We start from the raw sequence: 23993 nt of genomic DNA, 5'->3' as shown, positions 1-23993 counted from the left end.
AGCTAAATGGAATTCAGCAATTATTTGTTTTATTATTTACACCTGTGCTTTTCCAACTGTGACCTGTTGAAACGTCTTCTGTGAAAAAGGCCTATGCTCACACAAAATTTGGCATCTGGTGCTTGAGATGGAGTGAGGAGAACAGTAGTGAAAAGTAATAATATAATGATCTGCATCACTGACAGATTTTTGACTTTTTTCCTATTGTGAGTGCAAGAGACCGATCTGCTTCCAGCAGGCAGTCCCCTAAACAATTCTCACCAGTTTCATTATTTAACATTTAATAGCCAATTCTGCTGTGTAATTTCTATTATCCAACATGTGCACACGCATAGAATAACAAGGCGTTGAGTTGGGGCTAATTTAGTTCCTATTTGCTCGCATGCTTGTGTAAAGTATTATGCTGGATTTTCATTCATTAATCCATGCAGCTGCTATGAATTAAAATTTAAAACAGAGAGTTAGTGCTGCTTGAATTACTATAGATGTCTGTTTCATTTTTGCATCGGGGGGGGAAAAAAAAACTTTTTTATGGACTGGTTTGACAACTTAACAACCCCCTTAACAACTTAAAATTGGTTCACAGCAGGGTTTTTTAGTTAATTAAACTGATTTTATTCTTTTCATCCATAAGTTATTATAATTGAGTGTTTTTAATAAGGCCAACAAGACACTGATTCAGTCCCTTTCTACTTATTGAACCTTGTGCTGCGTTTCTTTGGTGCTTTTTTGGAGATTGGTTTGCTATTGGAGATCTAGGATTGGCGTCATGACTTAGGTCTAGGCATTAGTGCTACAGGGGAGGTAAAACTGTTTGATCCCACATCTTGTTAAGCACTGTAATCGTGTTTGACAGAGGTCAGCAAAGGTGATTGGTCAGCTATTAAACTTCCAGTCACCACCATTGTGCTGCAGCATAAGAAGATTATATCCATCTATCCATGTCCAGACTTACTTATTCTGTCATTTCAGCTGAGGATTATCCTGATCTACTTAGGGTAAATGGAATTTCAGTAACTGTACACTTTAGGTTGCTGCAACATGCAAAATGTAATTTTTGCTATGGTGTAGTAATGAATTCTGTGGTGTTAAAACGTCAAATGCAGACTCATGGAATGTTACTGAGACCATCAGAAAGGATGCTTAATGATTTTGGCAAATAAACAAACTGTGTTTCTTGATATCTCAAACCTTCCTTCTTTCTGTGAAATTACATACATTTAAAGATGACAGTTTGATATTTGGCACTTTAAGTGGCAAACGGCTCCGTGACGTCCTGACATTCTCATCCCAGACCTGCTGTCATGAGGGAAAGAAATGCATGAATAAGGAGAATCATCCAAGGGACTGCATCTGTATTCATTTTCTTCTAACCTCAATGATCTGCAATCCCCACAACATCTGCTTTATCCTGCTCCCTATAGCCTGAACCATGTCTCCAACTAATTACAACATCTTGAAGAATAAAGCCAATGATGAGGAAAGCAGGTGTGCAGAGCTGGAGGGGCCTGCTAACCAGGATTTCAGGCACAACACAAGTAAATTAATTCACCTTGTAATTGGGTGACCAAGTAAGCATACAGATTAAATTTGGGCAGAGTGAGAGGATATATAGTACTCCTCTACACTGAACCTCAGGATGGGAATGTTTAATTTTAAAATTATGGAGAAAATTTTCCCACTTTCTGTTTTAAGGATCTTTGCAATCACTTTCTTTGTCTTCAAGACTAAAATTTCATGCAAACTCTCATTTTAAAAATTCACTTTGAAAATGTTGGAGTTGTTACTGGTCAGGATGTCAAATTATATCAGATGTAGAGCTACAATTTTCAATTATCTTAATGTGTTTTAATAAGTTGAAACATGAGTGAAATTCTACAGCCACTCTAGGGCCTCTGTGAGGTTGTTCTTAAGCACAGTTGTGCTTTGAGCAAAATGCTAATATCAGCATGTTAACATGCTCACAGTAGAGTTGCAGAGTGGGAGGAGCTATTTCAGGCACCTGTGGTTACGAAGTAAAAATCCCATTAATTTTTCCCCATAGACAACGTTATGTGACTCACAGTTTAAGTTCTTTTATGTCACGGATCGATGTGTAACTCTCCTGGTTTAATCATCAATACACAGGATGAACAACTGTGTTAGAAAAGGAGGTTACAAGTCTGTACACATAACAGTTCAGAAAAATTTTGGGGTAGAAGTAACTACCATTCCCAAGGTACATTTCAACAAGAAACAGCCAATCGCTGAGCTTAAAATTTGGTGACGTGCGCTTCTAATGATGAGTGGAAGCTAGAGGCTGTGGTGTTCAGAAAACTGATTTGCAGTGTCAGTTTTAATTTCTGGGTCACTTTTAAGTTTCAGCAGCTATACAACAAAGTGCATTGAATTCATTACTGCTGCAGGCAATGGCTCTGATTTGTTCCTTTGACTGACTTCTTCTCCATAGCAATGGTGGCTGTGGCTCATGGGTATTGTAGTATTCATCATAAAGTCATAATCATAAATGTGATTTCTTAGAAAAAAAGCTGAAATAATTGAAAATGGTCGTCATAAAATAAAACCATAGGATCATTACAATATCTGGGAGAGTTCTGTGTTTCTATGTTAAGTAACTAAAATGGGAATACAGAATGGGGAAAAATACTTCTGGAACCACCAGCCCCTCTCACATGGCAACTGGAAACATGCTGATTGGTGGATTAGCACATGTTAGCATATGGCTAGTATTTGCTAATTAGCACTGTACACAAAGTGCAGTTGAGGCTGATGGGAGTATCATTATTTTTGCAGGTATTTAGTCATAATGATGGTGACAACAGATGAAATTTAGAAAAAATAGAATTACTGTAGTTTAAAGTTTTTTTTCCATATGTTGTCATGTATGAAAAGACCCAAAATAAACACTGTAAGCGGAGTATTTGATTATTATAAGCAAATTATTTAAACAGCATTTTATAGGAGTGATTCTGTCCTGAGCCTTTTGATCCATATAAGTGGTTGATCCTATCCCCAGATAGGATTGGCCTGTGTATGTAGACCGCTTTTACCCACTGTAATTTACCAGTTCTAATAGATCCACTTCTGTTCCACCTTTGCTTTAATTTGAGTGGAGAGCAGTCAGCTTTCTCACCTTTCCCCTGAAGTAAGGGCTCTGCTGTGCTCTATTTGCTCCTCAAACATTTCAAAGCTGCGTTGTATCTCATGACCTTTCTCACTCTCTTTAAATACACAATGAATATACCAAAGAGGTCTCGGCTGTACTCATTACATAGAGTTGGTGTTGGGATTCTTTACTGGCTATATAGGAAGTATAATAATATAAAGAAATTAGTCTTGATGATAAACTGTTGTCTTTGTTGAGGGTTCATATCATATCCTGGTTGGATGGATAGGATCTAACAGAGCTTAGAGCCCTGGGGGAACCATGCACTGGCCAGCTTTATTGTCTTCTGGGTAGAGGTAACTGCAAACAAATGGTCATTCTGTCTTCAGCAGCAAGTTAGCCTCAGGTTAGGTAGACTGAAATATAGCTGAACATTTGCTGGATCGATTCCGTGGGCAGGAAGTCTTTTCTTGTGAGTTGGAAACTAGATGTATAGCTGGTATTACAGCTTTTGCTGGGTTAGTTTAGTTTTGGATTCAATTTAAACTATTATTTTTATTTCATTTTCAAGCTTATTTATAGTCAAATAAACTTATCTCTGTATTTTTAAGAACAGTTTAATGATTCACATATATCAGTTCTATAGATTTCATTATATTTGTAGACAGTTACTTTTCATCCTAGTTGGGTTTTTTTTTTTTGTCTTTTTTTACAATAACCTTGATCTGAGGGGCACATTATGATTTACAACAGACATTGAGCACCAAATGTTTGAGCAGCACTGCAGGGTTTCCTGCACACTAGGCTCCTGCTGAAAGGGAAAACTGTGCTGTGTGCACAGCTGGCTTTGTATGTGTGTAAATATACAAGCAATATGCGGACACACAATGACACTCACAATATGTATCACCCAGTGTACAGGTGAAGAACGGTAAAGAACAATAATAATAATAATACATTCTGAGCAGCTGAATTTAGCAGTGAAAAATATCACCAGCTCAGTACTGAAATTCAAACACAGCTAAGCCTGTGTAATTGAAGTGATCCTTTTCCATGCAGCACATGAAAGATACAGTTTATGGCTATAAACTGGAATGTCTCCTACAGTTTCTTGTGATATGAATCAAATTAAATCTGTAATGCCAGCATGTCTTCCCTTTTAAGCACTATTTACCCTGGATTACACTTTATGTGGTGATCTCATGTACTGTATCATAATTCTTTTATATATCTCATACTGTACATCATATTCCTCCACATATGAATATCAGTGATATTTCATTTCTCCAAATCGACTTGCATTCATTGATTTTTTTTTTTTTGTGGCCAGTTTGTGCCACTGGAACAAGATGAAAACATAACCATGACATAAGGTATAAGGTTGCAAGCAAACAATAGCCTTACACAACAAGCTCATACAGAGATACATTTGAGAGAGAGAAGCATTTATTTGGAGTTATACTTTGGTTCTCTGATGAATATAAATCCAACATTAACTCTCCTTTAAGCTCTGTTTTGGTCTCTACAAACCCCTAAGAGAAATAGTCTTTATCTAACTGCTCCATTATGTTCACCAGCTAAACGTTAACTTGTTTGTCTGTTGTTCAGTGCTGGGCTGGTAATGTACGGTTGGTTTAGCAGAGCTTTTCCACTTAAAATAGCCATCACAGATAGTCAGAAATCAAAACAATATGCTAAAATATGCTAAAAAAGTCAGTGGAGCTGATGTTACCTGAAGAGTTGTGTGATAATTCCATGTAGGTTTATCACTACAAGTGACCCCTTTCACATTACACGTGGTGATTTGATCTGTTATTAACATAAAACATTTGACAATTGCAGCTTTAAGATTTTAGAAATGTATTTTAAATCACCCCTTTAGGTTAGAGAAATACATCTCCATTTTTTAAAATAGATATTAGTAAAACCAGTAAGAAAAAAGTAATGTCAGGGATGATTAAAATCAGTAACATCTTAAAATTAAGAGTTCAGTTTTCCCAATATTAGTTTTATGATGGGAAGTTTTACTTTAATTTTTATTTAATCCAGACATGCCAGCTTCACACTGAATTAAAATTACAGTTCAGTTATTAAATAACTGGGTGTCCCCAGGTCATTTATCATCATGCAAATGGTGCTTCAGTTTTCCCAAACCACTGAGAATAATAGTGGCTATACTGCTATTATCTCCCTGAGAAGGGATGAACTGGGGCCAAATTGAGTAATGCTGATAGCGAGGGACACTGAGGAGGTCAGGTCAGCCATTCAGTGCGGACAGTAATGGCCACTTTGTGTCCTGCCCTGTCAATGACAGTGATGATTACAGGTAGTTATAGGTAGGCCCTCGAGCCACATGAATTACCAGGGAAGTCGTGGATGACACTGCCGCTTGCTGGGGTCTTAGGTGGGTAACAGCTGACAGACTCAAAACAGGATAAATGACCTGCTCACCTCTCGCTGGAGAAGCAAAAAACATACATTTTCACCATAATAGTTATCCAATACCTTTTCTTATGCTTGGCTGTTCCAATTGAAAAAAAATCACATGGCGTTTATTGGGCATGAGACAGTCTGTGCAGGCTCATTGCCTTCAGGTAAAACGTTAAGGATGATAAAAATAAAAATCCTGGTAACACTTTAGATTAAAGCCCAAAAATTAAAGGGTCAATTTGCATTAAACAATTATGACTTAGTAAGACACAATTATAAACATACACTTATAAAAACCTGAGGGCAGTATTTGTAGGGCTGTCACTTTGACACAGTTTGAACGACTGAACTAACATGTAATTTGTTTGAATTCATTTTAATGCAAGTCACGTAACTCCATCATAAATTAACGTTAGGTTGTAAAATTAATGTGGTTCCATTCCTTTCAAGATAATAGAAGATTTCAAATTCGTTGTTGTGCTAATGTTATTAAGACAATACATCATTACAGGTATACACAGTGACCCTTACAATTACCTTTATCTACCATTTGTTCATCCATGGTGTAGAATCCTAAATGCTTCCTTGCATTACTTCTCACATAGTTTGACGTTATGATTATCTGTCAGCTCAGCTCACTAGGTTCCATTTTGCATTAACAACGAGTGAGATTGCTGACGCTTATGAACACAGTAGATTGAAGAGACAGTGCAGATTATGATTGCCCCTCCAGCGCAGTACAAGACTGGTCTGTTCCTGGTTTGTAACTGGAAATTTCTTAGCTAACACTGCGCAGGCTACTGTGGGCTGTAAGCAATGTCAAAACAACAACTTGCTAACATTAGCTCTCTGAACTAGCCTCTCACTTTGATTCCAGCATACAAACTAAGTCCTGCTCCCAGAACTAGCACGAAGAACAGTAAACATTCCCTCTATCTCTCTGAAGACCTTTTTAATACCAATTTTCAAAATTTCTAGCGATTATAATTAATTAAAGTGACCTGGACGTAGCTAAATGGTAGAAAATTGATGGGTTGTTTTGGCTTATATTTTCACTTCCCCATTATGAGTGAAAGAACTAACTAGCTTTTGTAGCTAGCAGCACTGATAGTGTTTGCTACAGGTCTGCTGGTGCTGACTGAAACTCCACAAAAAAGGATATAACAACTTCCTGCAGCACAATTCACTGTCAAACCGATCTCATTTGTAGTTTATAGATGTATAGAGTATCCTGACAGGCGAAAAAAGGTATAACTACTGACTGTCTACAGCAGGCAAGAAAAAATATTCAAGATCTTTATAAATGAAATATCTTCTAAGGCCTTTTTTTGAGGGAACTGAATTCAGTGCCTTATAAGACTTCATGACCTGCAGAAACCCTGGTTATCTCTATCATATAATGTAGATGGAGTTACTGACAGGCTGACAACAATTAAACGGTTATTTTTATCTTTAGCTGCACTAACATCTCTAAACACAGCGACACTCATAGCAACAGTAACCTTTAACGTGTCACCCATATGTACTCCTGACAGACACGGCCTTCTGTATTTTTTTTATCCTGCAAAAATAAATAACATAAAAAGGCAAAGTTATTCACTGCCTGTTTTCAACCCAGTGACACCTATTTGATTCCAGCAATATTAGCATGCAACACAAACAAGAGAAAAGTCTGTTACATACAGTATGAACACTAGTTTGCATGAATCATACGTTGTAATGACTGTTCCTGTGCTTGTTAGCCCTGCACAGCAGTAACTAAGAGCAGACAGCTTCCCTCGCACTATTGTTGTACTCGATGGCATGATGTGAAGCATTGTGTGGAAAACTGCCTGCACTGCGGCTGAGGGGGATGTATTGTCATGACACATGCTTCTACAAAAGATTGAAAACAGGATTCAACATTGTTGACAATGTGCAGAATGGTTTATATAGTGATATGCGCCGGACTCCAGCAGGATTCTTGTGGAATAAATGCCAGCTCTAACCTTTGTGGTAGACAGAGTCAGAGATGATTTTATTTCCACAAAGCTTTGTCTCTTTATTTTGATACATTTGTATGACTGCACATATTTTGGATGTGTTACATTGCATAATGCCTACACACAGACTAACCAAATCAGTTATTTATGGTTGGAAACACAATGAATCCCTTTGCTATTTATCAGTCAGAGCTACATTTCTCTAAAGGACTTTAATTTTGTTAGACTGAGCTTCCCAAGGCTTATCAGTCACTTTAGTTTTTAATCTCAAAACAGGAGCAATTATGTAAATATGGGGAGTAATAAGCAGAAAAGCTCACTTGTTTCTTTGCTTGGATAATTAGTGTAACCAGTTTTTCTTTATGCATGTAAGCAAATTAATCATCAGTTTTACTTTTCATTTCTTGCCAGTTCACAGGCTGTTGACAGTGATGACGGCCAAATGTGGATAGTAACACATAATTGGTTATTATGCTGTGCATCAATGTTTGGGAGTGTTTTTTTTTTTTTACCAGATAAAGTATACATCAAGTCTCATTCACCCTTACCTCAGCATGGGTGCGAATGTATTGATTTTGTGTTTGCTATGTATCTTAGTGCCAGAGACTATTACTTTTTTTGAAATCTGAAGCTGCACTGTATGTCATTGGCTGCAAAAGAAAAGTGAGTTTTTGAAAGTTTGAAGGTCTTTATTATGTTATTCTATGTCAGTAGAATTCACAACTTGGGACAAGATGGCTTTGCTGCCAATTCTATTCTTCAATTTTTTTAATGTACAGCCCATAGCTGGTAATGTTATTCATCACTTTGCTGTTTTTCCTGCTAAAAAATGAAAATGAAAGTGAAAAAGGTAGGCTTGAAAATTTTTGAATCGTTTAATAGACAAGGTATTAATATCGTCATTAATTAAGTGTTTCACCTTCTAAGAAACCATCAACACTGCATAAGGGTCAGAGGTTTCTTGATTGCATAAAGCCAAGTCATCTGTAATTATAAATTTTAATACACTCATTTAAGAGTTTTTAATAAGGTAATGGAACTTTTTCTGTGGAAGAACAAATCAGATACAACTTGTTATTCCAAGTAGTATTTTTATATTTCTTAAAAGGTGTCTGGAGGGGATCCAAAGGAGTTTTTTTTAATAACCCATAAAGTCCTTAATTGTAAATGTTAACAAGATGTTAATAAATGAATTTTGGTCAAAATTCTAAGCAGCACTTTTCCAGTCAGAGGTCAAAAACCCATCGGGGCAGTCTGATGAATTCAAGATCTACTGTAATGAAGCAAGTGTCCTTCTGGAGGAGCATAAACACCTGCCGGAGCAGTTCTCCACATGCTGGCAACCCAAAATTAGTTCTTATTAATGTCTTATAACTGATCTGTAAATGATATATTACTTATTAACTTAATAAAGCCATTAATCACAATGTGTTAAAGTCCAGATGAAACGACATTTTGAGAGTATCTAACTTCTGTATCATGACATATTTCTGAGTGAAACAGGACAGACAGGTGGGACATAACATTGGGAGGAATTTCATTTGAATGTTGAAAAGTGGGTGTCATAATGAATGAAGTTGAAGATTGATTGATGGGTGGATGTCATGATATCATCGGTTGAAACTGGTGGCTTCAAGCCTACGTAAGCACACGTCATATTTTGTTTTACAGGAAGAAAACATGATTGGATTTTAATATAAGAATATAAAGAAATGGATTTTTGTTTTTGACATATATTGTTAAATAAGTGCACAATATGACCGGGGATGTGATCTAAAAGGGTTAAAAAAGCATTTTTCATTTCATCTCGACTTAACTGTTTTATAAAGGGTGCCTTTTTAGAAGGTAGTAACTTATAAAATTTTAAATTTTTAATACAGTTGAATCTACAGTCTGTGATTTTGGGGTAAATGTGTGCTCTTCGATGTTGCAGCCCTACTTTGTGATTTTATACAAAAGTCTTGGCTAGTGAGGCGTAAGAAAAGAAAGAGGTCAGTCAGATTTTATTTGGACAATGGGAATACAGACTGAGAAAGAATGGGAGAAACAAAGGATGTAATGGTCCTGCAGTGTCTGCACCAAGGCCAGTAGAAACACTTAACGCTGCAGAGGCAGACTCTCTCGAAGATCATAAAGAAAAAAAGGAACACCATTTCTATTAAATGCCACAATTCCAAGGATACAAATGATAAATATCTTAACCTTAGCACAAATTAGCTTGAAGATAAGTGCACTTGAACAGTCTGCATACTGGCTTATTAATCAATTAGTGTCATATTTATACAGTGCATATTTATATGATGGAATATACAAAAATACTGATGTTACCAGCATAGTCTTGGCTCCTATACTCATGCATTTTTATGAAGAAGTACTTCATTTTGCAATAGGCTGGTACAGGCTGTACATATAACAAAGGGAAAAGTCACCATGAGATTAAATGTTTATACTCCTGACACGCATCTACACCAGACTATCTTTCAACTTTGAACAGTTCTAGACAAAGGCCTCTGTGCTTTGCTTAATGCATTATTCTCTTTACATGAAGATCAGTGCGTGATACGATACCGCAAAGCTTGTCAGCCTGGTTTCATGGGTGTGACTATCCTTAGTATAGACTGAATGTTTCTTGAGTTTAATGAGTCTGATGATGTGTTATGTGGTAAATGGTTCTGGTTAAGGATTCAATCTTGATCAAATGAAACAGATGAGTGATATCAACAAGAAATTTGGCTTGTTGATTAAACACAGAGACAGCGATCATACCAAGAAGGCTTTCAATAGATGCTGTGAAGCCTTTTAACAAATGACTCATTCTATGTTTGCCAGGTGGACAATACAGTACTTCTCAACAAGAATAGCAAACAGATGTTCAATGGCATAAAGAACTGGTGCTGCAGTCTAATTGAACTGAGCTTTCATTTTGTTTAAATGCACTTTAATGCTGCACTGCTAGCGGCTGAGAAAACATTATATTAAACTGCTGTAAAGAACAACTGCTAATGGAAACAAATTTGTACTGTTGACTCACTGTGTGTGTATTGATTTGCATGCACCCCTGGGTCTGTTTCATTTCTCCTTGGATTTTCATTAGAAGTGGAGCCAGTGGAAGGCAGCTGAGGCCTCTCCTGCATCACGTCTGCGGTTTGCTTGCTGGTGGTTTCATGGCCGGAGGCACTGCTTTAGCCACACAGGCTCACAGAGACATGGATGGACCGCAGGCCAAGATCATCCCCACTGTGACTGTGTCTGAAAGGTATGTGAAGGAGGGGAGGGTCTGGACAACGTGTGTGTTGCAGGATATTTAGAAAGGCATAACATTTCCCTCCAGCTGGAATAGCCGCTTGGCCCAGTGCAGAGTTCTGACAGCCTGTCCAACATTAGCAACCCCGTCTCCACCTCAAAGTAATGAAATGACCGGATGTTGGATCAGCTCTGGGAAAAAGCCCATGGGACAGAGATGAAATAGGAAGGAAGTGGGACTTTTTTGAAGGGCGGTAAACAACCTCCATCTGTGTTCTCCTCCTCTGCCTGTGAAGGTATATTGTCGGCCAAGTGTACCTGCTGGTCTTCTCTGCTCTCGTCTTCCACAGCAGAAAAATCTCCTTCCACAGCATCTATGGGGAAAACACAGATGATGAAAGCACATAAAGAGAGATAATAATGTACTTTCCTGTGTGCCTCCCTTGGTGCACTGTTATTGTTGTAGCATCGTAATGGAACCTGAAGCAAACATTTTGAAGGGCCCTAATGTCATCATTATCTCCTGCTGAGGTTACCGGTGTGTGTCTCCTCGGGGTCTGCTTATGTCATATCAGGCCCACGTCAGAGGCATGTTGGGGTTCCTCCTACAGCAGATTCACTCTGCTGGTCTTTGCTCCGGTTCCTTCGCAAGGGAATCTTAGGAAATACAGACATTGATTGACTCAGTAAAAATAATGTCCAGGCACAAGTAAAATGTTAGACAGTTCTCACATTTCAGTTCTTTTATTGAAAAGTCCAGGACTTTGGTCCAGACTAAAATAATACTTGATGGAGTGCAATAAAATTTTGCACTGATATTCATGGTGCCTAGAGGATGAATACTAAACTAACTAACTTTGGTGATCCTTTTATTTTTTTCTAGCGCCACCATGAGGTTGACATTATTTTTATTTGGGTGAAATGTCTCAGCAATTATTGGATGGATTGCCATGAAATTTGGCACACTCATCTCTCCTGCTTCCAATAAAGGCCTGGTACCCTCTGTGTTGAGGTGAATTAAGGCCCTGGCCACTATTTGAGGAAATACAGTATGTCTTAAAACATGTCTGGAGGTGTCTTTAAACACTTTCCGTTAAAGAATGTAGTGATATTGTCTTATTCTATCACCTGCTTATTTCCTTTTGGGGGGAACATGTATTGAGTTTTTGCCACCAGGGTTCCCATTATAAACAGGAAGTAAACAGGAAACAGGAAGTATAATGTTGAAAAAGAGAAAAAAGCTTTGTGCAGTGATGAACAGAAAGTGCTGCTGATGAACAAATGAAAAGGAAATGTAAACCACAAAGTGGTAGCAGCCGCAAACTCAACCCAGAAAATATGTGATCAGGGATCCTTTATTTCTGACAAGAGCAACAAATTTCGCTTTGCGTCATTAGGCCCATGACACACATGAAACACAAACAGGTCGAGGGCTTAAATTGAAACGGTTCATGTACTGATAAATGATGGCACAAACGTGTGTAGACCAGCCATGAGAATTGACGAACACCAGACACATTCAAACAAAACATCCTGCAGCAAAAAACACAGGAAATAAATGATGTAAAAAAAAGAATAATAGAATAAATAGAATGTAAAATTGTATATATTTATGAGTCTCAGAAAATTCACGTAATCCAACTAAAACATACATAATGAAAGATACAGGATTATTGATTATTGCAATTATTCAGGTGTATTCTGATTGAAAGAAATGTTAAAAATTAAATGGCAAAGTGTGAGTAATGTTGACATGGAATCAGTGAATTAGTAATGGGCTGCTCCTGGGGCCACATTTTCTAACCTAAAGTTGATTCATATTTGAGCATGGAGGTTCACCTTCAAGTGCCCATCAAGTACAATACACACAGCAGACTACACATTCAGCCTCATTATAGTTCACCTAGTCACAGATACAAATCAGTGCTGCTATGATGGAATACTACTTTGCCCTAGGCTTTCAGTGTGTCACCTTCATTTTGAGTAATTTATATAGGAATGCGTACTTTTTAAGTGCAATATCAACTGAAATAACAAAGGTCCTAAAACTATATAGTAAGACAAAGCTCCTCTTCAACACAGGGCCTTAGATAATTTCTGTTGAGGTTGTAATTTGGTAGTGCCCATTCTGAAAGTAACTTGCATTTATTCAAATTACAACAAAAAATCTGATGACGTCAGGGCCCCTTAAAGTCTGCGACCCCAGGGCAGTCGCCGGCTTTACCCAGTTGGTAATACAGCTTTGGTTTCTAACGGTTAAACTCAACATTAAAAGAATAAGGGACTCACTTATCACCACTGCAATTAGAATTTTTCATTTACACATGAAATAGTGAAGCATCTTCTGTCTGTACAGGCACTTAGTGTTTTAAGCTAATGAGTAACGTTTTTGCATTCTGCCAAGCTATTGACTCCTTGTCCAATCTTATTAACTAGGGTGGATATTGTAGCAATTTGTTATGCCTATAATTAAGCTTTTATGTGGATTTATTGTTCTGCTCATTGTTTGATTATGGGTTTATGTCAAATCTCATTTGTAACCTAATCTTCCTTACAAGACAGTAAAGTTTGAATTGATTTGACAAAACTGACATCTTAAGTGCATATTCTGACATGTCAAATAGTTTCTGAGCAGCTTTTTATCTGTCTGAGTTGTTGCATTAATGTCCTGGGAAATGTATCATCTCACTTATCTGTTTAGAACATGGGAGCAAATGTCTAAGTTTAATTGTGTATTTTACATAACAGGCTCTAAAAATCAGATTCTGGCAAAGAAAGGTCCACTGTCACCTCAATATTGTATTATTAGCCAGCTTTGAAGGTATACTATGCAGGACTTTCCTAAAAAACAATGTATAGACTATACAAAAGTAATCCTTCTCAATCATCATTTATGACCCACTAGAAGTGTCTGGTGGTGTATTTACCTGCAGAAACTCTGCCCTCTGCCTTCATTTTCTTATTATTTTGCAGTGTTTGGGACATTTCTGGACGTCAACTTTGGGCAGTGGGTGTGTAGCCCCCAGCCAATAACAACACGCAAGGTGTGAAGTCAGGACTTGTATCGACCAGGTTACATCGCTGTCTCTGTCTCTCTCCTCTGCTCTGTTCTGCTCTCTGTGTCTGTGTCATGGATGTATAAAGAGCTGCAGGTCTGTGTGTCTGTTGACTGAGGGCGGGGCTGAGCTACACACACACAGAGCAGAGAGGCCAAAGCGGACAGAATGAAGCTCTGCATTCACACAAAATCTGTCAATGCAGCACCTTCCAGCAGGGTTGTGGGGTGGTGTGGGTGTATTTATTTGTGCTTTAGAATGTAACCGCCGCAAAACAATCAGAACATAAAGTTTTATTTCTGTCATTCACTGCTTTGTTGTCACCAGCGCCACTCATCCCTCTTCATTCACTCTCTAGCACACTCAACCCGCGATGCCGTCTTTCTCTCTCTCGCTCTGGTGTCGAGCCTGAGAGGAGGTGCCAACTTTGAATGCTGTGCGTTTACAAACACCAACTGACAAATCCTGCATTGTATACCTTTAAGTATGTTAATGCCTTTGAATAATTCAGCATTGGCAGAATGCATGAAGCAAGGGGAATAACAAATGCAAGGTCTGCCAGCACCCACCTTTTCCAACAAACAGCAGTCATCTAAACCCACATCCTTGAGACCTACACACATACACACACACACAGATAGAAATGCTCCAAGCACTGGAAAACCCTTTGCTTCCACTCATGTGTACCACTGACAGCACTCAAGGTCAGTTCAGCCAAGGCTAGAACTCTATCCCTGTGGGAGATCCTCTGCTCACGAAAATGTAAATGCAGATCCCATGCAGTGATTATGATCCAATGTAATTTAAACAGCCATGACCAGCTCAGAATAAACAGCAACTGATAGGGAGACGACCAGTGAAATCGCTGCCTTTTCATTCTTTTAATTAAGGTGCGAGGGAACCCATTCATGATGACTGAAGGGCAACTGGTTCTTTGTTAACACAATCAAGCATTATCTTTAAAGAGGAAATGGAAATGAAAAGTAACTGTCAAAAGCATTAAAGCTTAAATTCTCTGAGTGATTACATGTCATAAAAGGAAACAGGTGTACTACTTCTGCAATGAAATTCAGTTGGGTGCTCTGCATTTAAAAAAATTCAGGAAAAAAGGCAACACTATTTGCCTATTGACTGTAAATAAATTCATCTAAAAGATCATATGAGATGATTCTTTTTGCAGATATTTAATTATGGAGTGCCTTTTTGATTACATGTCATATTTGTTTTAAGAAAATTGCACTTTCCCACATCAATTCATATGAAACTCTGAAACAGAAAAATGTAGTAAAAATGAATAATACAAGTCCAAAATAAAAAGAAAGAGCATCATTACAGTGAGTTTTCAGTTTTTCCACTTGCAGTTAAGTCTCAAAATATTTACTATAGTTGGTTCTGTGCATAGATTGTGTATCCTTATAATCTGTGTAAAATACCCTCTGAAAAAAGTTTTTCTCTGTTTCCCTAAACAGAGTAGGAATACATCAACCATGCAACCTATATGCTGTGAACAAATAAAACATGTTAGTAAAAACATTTTAAAAACAGGTTTAAAGATGTGAGGTCATTTTCTTCTGGCAGAGTCTAGCAGAGCCCCATTTGCAAACCCGTACTCCCCCCACACCTGCAAAGCTCAACACGAACTGATCTGTTACCCAGTTATCTCTAAATATATTCTGAGCTGACCCGTTAATACAAATACAAGCTCAGAGCAGCTGCTGGACAGTGCTGGCAAAGGCTTGGAGCGCATGATACCATGGGAACACACAACTAGAAAACTATGAAATAAATAAAATGTAAACAAGCGCACTGTTACTATGTGCAGATAGTGGAGACAGAAGCACCGTACATGTTTTCAATGGATCATGTTCACTTTTGCTTCCTATTGCTCCACCCAACTTGATGGCGGAGGATCATAGTCATGCCTGTGCAAAATCTTGTTTACTTGTTTACAGCACAGCTGACACAGTGTGGATGCCTTCATTCAGTATTTAAATATTTGGATGAAACAGTGATAGAATGTGTGCTTTTCAAACACTAAGCAGAAAATTTCTCAATTTCATTCTACCATTGTCAGTATATTTGGAGTGATGTATATTAATATTTTGGGTATCCTGAATTTGTATTTTGAAACTTCAGGTGCTTCATGGAGATGAACTCTTTTCCCTCCCTCTTTTACCTCGGCCTCTCTCTAAAGGGTATGAGAGGAGCTCATATGATTGCTCATCACTGAAGCTTGCCCCGACTCCACCCACTGATTCTGTAGTCCTGCAACTAATAATGTATTCAGCCTTTCTCACTCCTTGCGCCAAGCTGTGCCCAGTTTGCGCCAATGCCTGTGGTAACAAAAATGGCAAAAATGTGGTGCCACACCCAAACACGCAAGGATTTTGGTTTGCGTTTGCGTAAGACTTATTTCCAATTTAAGATGAGGATAATTTAATGAGTTTGGGAGCATGGTGTTTGTGAAGTAGCATTATATAGCTGTATTGTTACAATAACACACAGTATACAGATGATTAACATTAGATGTACTGACTAGTGTAGTTTTATGACGAAATTAGCTTCAGCTAAAGCTAGCTGGAAAGACTGGTGGAAAGCGAAGGACATGAAAAATAAAATGAGCTAGTGACAGATAAATAGAGTAAAATCAATTAATAAATTAAGTTAAGTATTAGGCTTTATATTTCCTTTCACTATCCAATTTAAATAGTTAATTCACAATATTATTTACTGATGTATTCAGTTATATTTCTGACTTCTCTGATAACCTCTTTTTACATTTTGTCAGTTTCAGGGCTCCATAGTCTACAACCAGGAATGATAATAAAAGAGAGATTCCCAATAGAGCCGTGTTGATAGATTTAAATTCTTAGCATGTGTCTGTTTGACATGGTGGTGATCTCAGTTTTACTCTGACTGACATGGTTCCACGCTGTATTCCTCACACAGCTCATCCCACACAACACTGCTCATCCCTCTCAGATGCTGCCAGCCTCCAAATGCAAAACAAAAAAGAGTTTTCCCACTGACAGACACTTCTGGACAAGGAAGAAAATACTTTTCTGGGGTTTCGTAATCAGCTGCTTTGAGACTCTGAAGAACTCAGAAAAGTCGAGTAAAACTTGTATTTAGTTGCCCTCATGCACAAGCATCTTTTCCCACTGCCCTGAGAAATTAGAAATTGCTTTCATGCCTTATTAAGAGTCAAAAGGGAAGAAAAATGGCAATGATGGAATGCAGACTTTAAGTGGAGCATTCAAAGTTGATGTTCAATTTTCAGATTTGATGTTGTAGAATATTACCATGCATTGATAATAGTTGAAGGAATGTTTGATTTTTTTAAAGTCAGTTAAAACATTTTCTTCGCTCTTCTTCCACTCTACCTCTTAACTTACTCTCTTTTGTTTTCCATAGAAGATTATACTGTAAAGGAGACTGCAATTTATCTCGAGGATAGAGTTTCAGATTAATTCTAAGTGACATAGCAGTTGCTCACCTTCAGCTTTCCTTTCCAGAAAACATACTTCACATTTTTCTGAGTGCCAGGAAAAGTAGAACATGAGATACACAGTCAGCAGATGGCTCTACTTACAGCAGTTAATGGCTTGTGGAGACTTTTGTTCTGCTATCTCCCCTGATTAATCTGTTTAGAAAATGGCATATTCTCATGGAAATAATGTATGAAAAACCAGATCCCAAAATGAATTGAATAATTAATTAGCTTAGCTCCTGTTAGAATCTAGAGTTGTATATCATAGTTTTGTTCTTGTTTTACCTGCCTGTTGTGTACTGTATTTGGACTTTTTATGGCTTTCATTTAGCTTTTATTTTGCTTATACAATGTCAAAAATGACCTTCAAAACTCAAATTTGCAGTAGATTGTCTGCATTAGCTTCTGTTATGGTTCGTGTTAACACTCTACTTTGCATAATCCTCAACAAATATGTGATACAACGAACTTAACTTGACGGAAAACATAATGATGTACACACATTTTCAGTTATTGTTGTCGACAGCACCTCAGAGGTTATTTAGAAACATGAATCAAATGTGTGTTTTATGTAAATGTATCTAATCCTTAGGTAAGTTATGAAAATGTGCTTCTTTCATCATTTTTGATACGGTCTCTAATCTTTATCAGTGAAAACCTAGACTTATCTTTTGGTATTTGAATAAAGAAATCCTGACAAAGTTATTTTGTAGCAGGTAAGTTAACACAAAGCAGAATGGGGATAAATATTTATTTAGCTTAATAGACTTTTTTTCACAGCAGATATTTTGACTTATCATAGCAGGGAAAGCACAGGTGAAACTGATAGCATTAACGATGGCTCAGTTCCATTCCTGTCCATGGAGGCCGTTGGTGTTATTAATTACACCTGTGCTTTTACCGCTTTGACATGTCTGCATGTCTGTTGAGAAAACCTATTGTATAGCCTACAGATATTTGTTACAAAGCAAATATCATTACCAGAATCTAAATTATTGCACTATTGAACTCCCAGCTGTAGGATGTACTGTATGTCTTCTGCTTCCTTTTGAGGAAAAATCAGCAAGGGGTGAAATTGATGTTTTATATTTTATGGATTCATGATGGCATCTGCTGTGAGTACAAATAACAGTGAGAAACCAGAGGTTATGTAGAGAGACAAATTCAGTACATACAATCAAATCATTTCATTTTTAAACATACAGCAACCTAAGACATGACACAAAGAAACTCTATAGTGTGCACGATTACATACTAAATCGCTGAGCAGGCACAAATTTTCTCCAGGCCACACAAATTAATGGCAATACGTGTTGTGAGTTGAAAATGTTTCAACTTGAGCATAATATTTGTGCAGGGCTTTATGAATGTACTTCATGAACGTACAGAGAGGAGAGGGGAAAAAGGACAAAGACCGGAGGGAAATAACAGAAAGAACTGGAGTTCCTGGTGAATTCTGAGTTCAGTCAGAGGCTGAACTGAACACACACACACAAACACAAACTCTCCCTCACACATAGTTGGTGCCTTCCATTGCTACTTGCTTACAGTAATGTACAGTAATGTATTTTGGGTGTTTGGGGCAAACAAACACAAATGATCCAGCAGTCCATCTTGTACAAGTAACACAAGGGGAATATTTGCTTTGTGTTCTGTCTGAACACAGCTTTATAACTGACCAACATTAGGTTTCTAGCTAACGTCACCTTATTAAAGGATATACAAGTATAGGCTATGGCCAAATCCCAGTGTCCCCCTAAGGCCTAAGCCCTGAACCTTCACAGACTCAATTGATGTCACCTGGTAAGTGCTTGAGTGCTGCAAGGGAAATGGTATAAATAGGAATGGGACAGCATTCTATCTTCTCATCTTACCTTGATGACACCAAAACATGTTATGTACGAATGTTGGTTTGGGACTTTTTATTTTACATTTTTTACTTTCTTCACAGCCAAGGCACTTAAGAGACCGTCTGCCTGTTCTGAATGTCCTCCAGGCTCTTGTCTCACAGAGTGGACGAGATGTAATTGTCAAACAATCAATGTACTTGCTTTTGTCAAAACAGCATCATTAAGCAAAAATTAAAAGAAATGGTTGACTTCTTTTCTTCCTGTAGCCTAGTTGATCCTTCCATGTTTACAGTTTCTTCTTATTTTACGATTCCAGGCTTCCCCTGGTAACCCCTCAGGCAAAGTCAGACTTACAGAAAGTGTGCATAAAGGGTTCAAAATGTCTGTGAGAGAGCCCTTGTGTACTTGACGATTTGACAGTGGGACAGCCCTAAGCTCTCATGGACTTCTATGAGGATAGTGAGAATGCACCTCAATGTCTGTGAGTCTATAAATATAACTTTGACAATAATTTTGACTGCAAAAAGAGAAGTAGTTTTAGTTTCACTTGGACTGTAATGGTGCGTTCCATAATGGAACTTCCATTCAAGTCGAAGGTCGGAAATTTCCAAGTTGAAGTTGAGCATGAAGTCGGGTTGCATGAAATTGGTTTGAGTTTCCCAGTTGGAGCTCCAACGTTGAGAGCCATACTAACATACTTTTTCAAGTAGGAGGTCGGAAATTTTTGAGTTTCAAGAACGCAGCATTAGAGAGGGTCTTCCACTGCAACTTTGTTGTGATGAGCACCTTATTTAGTAATTTAAATCAGTAGTCTATATGCTATTATGACATAGTGATAGTGAAATAGCTCACACCTGGTTGTGAATGTCACTCTATATTGGAACACTGGAACATTCATCTCTATCCATTTTGATTGGCTGGCTATGTTTACGTGCAAGGGCAACTCATTTTATAACCTGTTCACTCAAGTGAAGTGGTTTTCTGTCAACACTTGTAAATGTCATACCTGAGTGCCATTCTTATGTAAACTCTGGTTCAGACTCCTGGTTTACTCCTCCACTAAACAGATTAGTGCTGCATGAAAAATCTCCCCTTTAATCTGTGGTCAAGCCGTTTCTGTTAATTGACTTATTTATGGCCAAAGCATCAGGGACACTCAAGCATTAAATGTAAAGACTGTAATCCGGATTAAGCGATATTAGACCATATTATAGCTTCCATATGGCCAAAAACCAGGTAGTCACTAGGCCCTAAGTGTTCCTTAAGAATAGAAATTTTACAAGCCAAATACAACTCTTCAGTATTTTAGGATAGTGTGTTTTACTATAAAGGATAACTCTTGGTATTATGCTAAGTATTACAGGATGCTAATTAATATTTTGTTATTATGCTTTAGACCGTAATCTAATCAATTCTCATAAAAAGTCCAACAGTACAAGTTCAGAGTTCAGAGTTCTTCAGAATTCAGACATGTTATGACCATTTATAACTCCCCCAGTCTCAAAATGACATGTCATGCACTTCATTACCATGAGGACTATTGTGTTCTGATAGTATTGTGAATCTCTTCAAAGACAAACCCATTAGATGTTTTTTTGTCGTAAAGTGGCCCTGCACTGTGCTGTCATTCAGAATTCTTGACTTGGATCCAGCTATATGATATCCTCACGGTGGATAAGCACTTGCTTGCGTCTTGGATTGAAGCAGACTACAATAAGGCCAAAAGGCAGCACGAAGATAAGGCCCCTGCCTGCGGGTGATAAATGAAGTATTCACTGTCTTGCTTTGTTCTTTGTTTTCCTTGTTCCACCTGGCAGAATCAACCAGAATCTGCTTCAAAACGTCCTCCAGTCAAACGTTTGAAAAGGTAAGTGTTGCTGGACCTATCAATGCTGTCATGCAGCTTTTTTTTTCTTTTCAGGATACATATCAAAACAATGTGGCATTTCAAAATGCTACCGATTTGACTGGTGCTGTCTCCTGAACGTATGCACTTCCAAAGATTAACAAAGACGCTGCTGTCTGCTTATTTTTATCTGGTTATTTATAGGCAACACAGGTTGTTGTTGTGGTACAGACAGTGTTATCAGATTGAACTGAAAAACTGACTTGAATTTATAGGCACAATAAGGAACCAGACAACACACATACATGGTAAAGATAAACCAAGATGGTCTCACTCTGTTTTGTGACTCAGACTTTTCCAAAAGTAATTTTGTTTTTTGTGAAACTCATTTTTTAAAGCTGGGAGGAAAACACAACACAGCCACAAACAAACAAATCAATTAAATGCCTGTGGTGAAGCAGGTCCCAGGACTGTGGGAGTTTGGCTGCTCCTGAAATATGAGTTGTGCTACAAGGTGACTTATCACTCACATTTTTTTACACAGATCAATTATTTGCCTTCATTGTCATGTCAGATTTATTTTGGTGGATGAAACATTTTTTAAGATGAGTAGCATTTGTTGCACTATGTACAGCAGTAAGTGTTGCTCATCCAGCCAGCAGCGCTATAATCCACTGTAAGAACAAAAATGTGCTCATCTATCTGTAATTACTGCAAATGTGTGTTATGTGATGCTTGTACTAATTCTCAGAGAATAGTTTTAATGTGGGGAAAAAATTATTCAAAGGATGATCTGCTCTGACAGTTTTCCACCACTAATACCAATCAGTACTGCAGGCCAGGGGCAGATCTACAATGTCAGTACAGTTTTCCAGCTCCTAAAACTGTGATTGTAAAATAATGTAAGTTTCAGACCCCACTGTGTCCTTAAGCTGCTCAAAGCATTGAAACGGGCGACAAATAGGGAGAAAATCCACATTAGGCGATGCCCCAACAATCACTCTGTCCTTGTGAAAAATGTAGTTATGGCACTGTGCCAAACATGCACTGCTGTATAAAGGAGTGACTGAGAGTTGCTGCTGCATCGGGAGGTAAGTCAAACCAAGTCAGTCAGGAATGCAATTAGTATATGTGATTCTGGATTCAATAATTAGAACATGTTCGTTATCATAATGTTAGACAAGCGTTAGTCGCTTGCTACAACAGAGCTGGTGCATCCATGGCTTCATTTTTTTCAACTTCAGTTCATCACAAGATGAGCAGCTTGAGCACGGTCAAGATATTCATTAATATCAGAGAGCTGCAGTGTTACAAACAGTGTTCATTAAAGTTTGAATCAGTTACGTGTAGAGAATGGATTTTAGTAAAGCTCTGATGCAGACGATAAACTATAGCCTTACTATATTTAAAAGCGTACTTCCTCATCCATCTGTTAATCTGAGCACATGACTGCACACAAACAGAATCTTGACATGTGTGGGAATATTGTAGTCATGTTCGGACTGGGTAGTCTCAATATCACTCGCTGTTAAATGTTTAATGATCTGATTGATTATATTTATTTAACCATGACCCCTGCAAAGCAAAACACAGATTTCAACAAAGAAATCCTTAAAGAGTAAATTATGTGGTCTGTTGAGTAATTTTAGTATTTTAGTTGAGCGTTGCAGTAGATATTGATATTTGCCCCATGTCTCTCTCTCTCTCTGCAGAAAGAATATACTGTATATCTACTGCCTTTGGACAGGTTATGCAACAGGAAATAGACTTAGTTTGAAAACAAGTTAATAAAATTGTCACATTCAGCCATATGCTCCACATGCTAAGCCTCTAATTAGTTTTCACTGCTTTGTAACAGGCCAACAGAGATCCAGACAGACAAACAAATAAATATATAAATGAACACGCACCACCTTTCATTGATTCGAATTCCGTTATGAACTCCACACTGTTTTGTCAACATTCAATTTGTAGCATGAAACTATGAACACCTTTTATTATCTTTTAGCAAATCTGACATTTTCTAGTCATGTCAGAGGGGGACTAAATGCTGACTGACAGCCTTTGATTTTGAGAGATTAAAAATTGAGACACAAATACAAGAGAAGTTGTGCATCGCTTAGAAATGCCAGAGACGATTCGTTTCTGGTTTGAGATGGAGAGCCAATGAAATCCTTTACAGTGGACTGTGCTCTGTAGTAAGTGAAGCCTTTATAGAAGAACTGAGGCACATAATGAAATCAGCCAACTGAAGGAAGCTCACAACAGCAATAAAATGTTTCATTTATTGTCATTGGCACCATTGATTTAGCTCTTTTTGAAATCCTTAAATAAAGGATTTCCCTCATGCTGTTCTTTTGGTATCTAGAATAACATGTCAGTCTGAGTATTAGCTCGTGCACATGTGAGCAAAGCAATGCTCCTCTCCTGTGAAAGCCATGCGTGACCCACAGAGACGATCCTTTGTGACATACCTCAGCTCGGTGCAGGCCTTGATAAAACATTTATGGGAGCCTGGTGGAGTCACCTTGAGATGACTGCGCTCTCTGTGCTTGCACACGCTGGACTCCTTGTGGGATTGCATTAACATCACTGTTTTATCACGCAGGTTCATGGACCACTGTAAGTTTGAGTCTGATTTCATAAACAGTAAGGAGATAATGAACAGAGCTAAAACCTGAATGTAGTAAAGACTATTTATGGGTGTTTATGTATGTGTTTTTATGTAATTTTTTTTTTTTTGCAAATGCATAATTTTATGAATTCATTTAACTGATCAGAACATGTTGAACCAATAGGACTTAGGACGTAGTCAAGACCAGGGCTGTAGTGGAGGGTAAATCTACTGCATTTACCTATATCTCTCAAATTCTGAAAACAGCGTTCATGCAGCCCAGAACAGTCAAAATGTTAGTCTAGTTTGCAGCACTGGAACAAGCTTGGAGGTGGAGGTGAAAGGACACAGAAGTAAGGGAGAAAGACAAGAAACA

At 37.9% G+C, this 23993-nt stretch overlaps 1 long non-coding RNA gene across 1 annotated transcript in view; it reads left to right on the top strand.

Moving 5' to 3' along the window:
• The window catches only part of LOC137200055 (uncharacterized), an 88708-nt gene that overhangs the window by 50889 nt on the left and 13826 nt on the right, over positions 1-23993 (top strand). The window contains exons 4-5 of the long non-coding RNA XR_010931905.1: positions 10613-10757; positions 20975-21024. This is a non-coding gene — a long non-coding RNA (uncharacterized lncRNA). The remainder of the gene's footprint in view (positions 1-10612; positions 10758-20974; positions 21025-23993) is intronic.

This window comes from Thunnus thynnus, chromosome 16 (assembly GCF_963924715.1).
Source record: "Thunnus thynnus chromosome 16, fThuThy2.1, whole genome shotgun sequence".
Classification (NCBI taxonomy): domain Eukaryota; kingdom Metazoa; phylum Chordata; class Actinopteri; order Scombriformes; family Scombridae; genus Thunnus; species Thunnus thynnus.
The sequence above is the reverse complement of the archived record's forward strand: the minus strand, read 5'-3'. Positions and strand labels throughout refer to the sequence as shown.